We start from the raw sequence: 4598 nt of genomic DNA, 5'->3' as shown, positions 1-4598 counted from the left end.
GGTGCAGGTGGGGGTGCCGGCGTGGGGTGCGCCCGTGTGCACCTGGGGGGGGGGGGCAGGGGGGCCCGAGCGGGGGGTCCGCGGGGGGGATGTTGTGGCGCGCGAGGAGGGAGTGGGTGTGTGTCCGGGAAAGGTCCGAGACCTCGTCCTTGGTTTGGGGTGAGCTGCTGGTTTTCTGGAGGGGGCCCTGCCAGAGCCCCTTGCGCCCCCACTCCTGTCTGGACCGGTTTTGTTGCTGTAATTGACGCTCTTGGGATTTCAGAGCTCAGTTCCGGGTCACACCCGACCTGACTTGTTGCCCTGAGCCGGAGGCTGGGCAGCGGGTGCTGGGGAGGAGGGCAGAGACCTCGCCCCGTTCCCGCCCAGGGGCTGGGAACTGCCGCCCGCGCGGTTTGCCCGCCCCAGGCCCTGGGGGCTGCAGGGAAGCTGGGGTTTCAGCCGCCTCCCTGTGTGTCCAGTGGGGATGACTCTGGAGACAGAAGCTGTCCTCCGTCGCCAGTTGTCTGCCTGCCGCTGTCATTGTTTCCGCTCAGGGGCTGTTGGGTGACCCTCTCCAAGTCCCAGGCCGCTCTGGGGGCCCGGCCTGGCTGCTGGAAATGGGGGTTCACACGGTGCTTAGTGCACATGACTGTATTGGGTGCTGGGGTTTATCCCCGAGGAAATGCCCCAGTGATTGCAGTGACAGGTCAGGCACCGAGGGCAGTGGAGGAGGCTCCTGCAGTGAGCTGGCCGCCGGGAGCCAGCACTCAGGGCATAGGGCCCTGTGGGTGCCAGTGCGCCCCCCTCCCAGACTTGCTTCTCTCTTGTCAGCCAGAAGCTTCCAGCACTAGGTCACATAGGAAGGAACATCTGGCCAGCTGCTTCCTTTTTCCTTCAATTCTGCCAGCCAAGCAGCCTCAGTGGTCACAAGAGCGGCCTTTCTTTGGTGTGTGGCCCTAGAAACAGCCTGACGGGACTCCTTGGGAGCCTGTCTACAACCAGCCCTTCCCAGGCCCCGGTGTGTCTGCTCCACGTGGGCTCCAACCCTGATTCTGTCAGTCAACCCTGCACAGGCAAAAGTCTGTGTTTGGACTCCCCCCAAACTTAACTACTAGTACAGTTGTCCTCGCAGACACCAAATCCTCAGATTCTCAGACCCTTATATAAAACTATGGGCCCAGTGCACGAATTCGTGCACCTTAAAAGGAACTGTGGGTCACGAGGCTGTGGTGGGCACAGGGGCGGGTCTTGGCCCATCCTCTGTACCCCTGCCCGGTCCCTCCTGCCGTGGCCCTGGTCCCATCTTTACCGGTAGTCCCTCCGCTGCTGCCGCCGCTCCCATGCACCAGCCCTGTTCGCACCCCCTGACGGTGCCGAGCCATTGGGACTGGCACCGGGCGCTGGCAGCAGGTGCAAGCGGCAGCTCCGGCTCTGGCTGCATGTGCGAGGGGGCTGGCGCCGGCAGTGTGAGCGGCGGCTCTGGTGCCAGCTGCAGGTACGAGTGCTGGTTGGGACTTCGGCACACGGGAGCAAAGACTTTTCAGTAACTACCGGAGGCTCTCCCTGATGACAGCGACCGGCGCCCCGCCTTGGTCTGGTGCCCCCGCTCACCTGCTCCACCATCCCGCTGCAGCCGACACTCACCATGTTCCGGGCTCTGCTGCCTGCTGCTGATGTCCGCCATATTCCGTGCGCACCCTCTGGTGGTCAGCACACGTCATAGCCACCGGTTGTTTGGTTGTTCCAACGTTCGGTCTATTTGCATATTAGGGTTTTATATATATAGATGACATAGAATGATGCATACAGTTGGTCCTCCACATCTGTGGATTCTCAACTGTAGGTTAAAAATATTGTTTTCAGTCCTAGCTGGTTTGGCTCAGTGGATAGAGCAGTGGTTCTCAACCTTGGCTGCACATTAGAATCACCTGGGAATCTTTTTAAAATCCTGATTTCTGGGCCTCATCCTCCGGAAATCCTGTTTCTTTGTTATGGGGTGAGGCCACAACATTAGTAACAAACAGAATTTCCGGAGGATGAGGCCCAGAAACCAGGATTTTAAAAAGATTCCCAGGTGATTCTAATGTGCAGCCAAGGTTGAGAACCACTGGGATAGAGCATCAGCCCACAGACTGAAAGGGTCCCAAGTTCGATTTCGGTCAAGGGCACGTAGCAGGCTCAATCTGGGGCAGGCTAGATCCAGGGCACGTGTGGGAGGCAACCAATTGATGTGTGTCTCACATCGATGTTTCTCTCTGTCTCCCCCTCCCTTCCACTCTCTCTAAAACTCAATGGAAAAATATCCTCGGGTGAGGATTAACAAAAAATAAATAAAATGTTGTTTTTAACTGTATATTTGTTTTTGAAAAATTCATTATTAGTGGACACACTCAGTTCTAACCCGGGTTGTTCAGGAGTCAACTGTAGGTGTTAACACAGTGAATGCTTACTCTGGAGTTAGACTCCTGGTGGGTTCTAATCCCAATTTGCTGTACACGTCACAGTATATACATTGTACAAAGAAGTAGGTGATACCCTCGCCTTTCCTCCTCCACTGCCCTCCTCCAGCCGCAGTCCTCCGGCCCTCGCATTGGGAGGAGTTAGTACAGCACTGCAGGCTCCCAGGATGCTTCCGCCTCTGCCTGACCCTCAGGCACAGGGCTTTGTAAGGGCCTATTCTCCCATTAAACAGCTCCAGCTGACAAGGTTTAAAAGCACAGAGCTTGCTGTTTAAAAAGTGCTCAGTATTCTAGGCCTGATTTGCAGCTAGCATTTCTTTTCAGGAAAACAAAGTTGTTATTACGGCTTATTCCTTCATGCCGATATTAAACATTTGTGATCCTTTAACAAAGCTCGAGGAAATTTTACTTAATGAATTACGCATTTTCATCTTGGGCTGAATCCAGTGTTGATTAGAAATACATTAATCATTTGTGGTGACCAGGTGTTTGGATACCGACTGCTGAGTAATTTGGCCCATACTTTACAACTCATCTCTTCGGTGGTAAACCTGGCCCGTTTTTCTTTATTAAAAAATGCTAGCTACTAAATCTGAGTGTAGAAGTAGCAAGCTAATTGGAGCCCCCCCTGAGCCTGAGTGCGCTGTGCAGAATGGGGGCAGTCACTGGGCGTGTTGTGAAGTCTTGCAGGTGATTTGAGACCAAGATCTTTTCTTGATAGTCAAGTAGCTGCCATTGAGTAAATTAAAGGTTCAAGAAAAAAATATATATAAAAGAAAAATTTCTCAATATCCAGAAGGCACTGGATAATTCTTTGTAGCTTTTTGAGGTCCAGTATTGAGGAAAATGTTATGAAGAACATGCCCTGGAGACCCATACTCCCAGTCTACTCCTCTTCCCTTCCTCTTCCCCCTTCCCCAAGTCCCTTCAGTTATGACTGTTGACATTAGTATTATAGGGCGTCTAACCGGTTTGGCTCCGTGGATAGAGCGTCAGCCTGCGATCTGAAAGGTCCCAGGTTCGATTCCGGTCAAGGGCATGTACCTTGGTTGCGGCACATCCCCAGTTGGGGGTGTGCAGAAGGCAGCTGATTGATGTTTCTCTCTCATCAATGTTTCTAACTGTCTATCCCTTTCCCTTCCTCTCTGTAAAAAATCAATAAAATATTAAAAAAAAATATTATAGGGCGTATATAATATATACATAGGCAACACACATTACATGCATATATAAGGTGTGTATATGCGTATATAAGGTGTATATAAATGGTATATATGCGTGTACATATTCACTGTGTATGTATATTTACATATGTAGTTAAATAATTTTGCTTAGTGTTGCCCAGGAAAAGGATACTATCTGTGATGAGTCACATATTGGTACATGCCAGAATAATGTCAAGGGGACCGTTAGGTGTTAGACTTGAGCTGTATTTTATATATATGTATTCTTTCAGGTCATTGGATCAAGTTTATTGTGCTATAATTAGCCTTTTGTGATCTCTGTTACATGAGTGCAAAAGAACGTGAACTGGTTGTCCGGTAGGTCCTCGTTTTCAGAAGAGGGACAAGTTGTGTTTGGCACAAGTCAATAAATTTGTTGTGGATTCCTGGCAAATCTCAAGATTGAGTAGATGTCTGTGAGAACTTCGGGAAGAACCTGGGCCCAGCTTGGGGTGTGGTTCTGTGAGGACAACTTATGCCACATAAAAATATATCCTGTTTTGATAAGATTAGGTTGGTGGTGAAACATGTAAGGGGGTCATTCTGTACCCGAAATTGAGCAAGGCAGTTCTGACACTGAGTCCCACTGATTTGTGACAAAAGGTGTCAGAGAGTAGGGGTAACCCATTCTGGTGCAGAGAAACCTAAGGGGGCAGGGTGAGGGGGGATAATAGGGCCCTTGCTTTAGCTCAGGGTGGGAAGGCCGGCCATGCTGAGCAAGGGCCCCCTGGGAGGCACTGCGGCAGGACAGTCATCATAGGCCTCATACCACGGTGGCCTCGTGGGTAGAGTTGTTGCTTTCTTCAGCAGGACTGAATTCTAGGAGAGCATCTGAAATCATACTTGCCCCCTTCGGAAAGAATATGGCCTTGGAGACAGAAACAGAAACGGTTTGAAGTCCCTGTTTTATCACCTGGTAGCCCTGTAATCTGGAGCA

The sequence above is a fragment of the Myotis lucifugus genome, unplaced genomic scaffold, assembly GCF_000147115.1.
Source record: "Myotis lucifugus unplaced genomic scaffold, Myoluc2.0 scaffold_230, whole genome shotgun sequence".
Taxonomy (NCBI): domain Eukaryota; kingdom Metazoa; phylum Chordata; class Mammalia; order Chiroptera; family Vespertilionidae; genus Myotis; species Myotis lucifugus.
The sequence above is the reverse complement of the archived record's forward strand: the minus strand, read 5'-3'. Positions refer to the sequence as shown.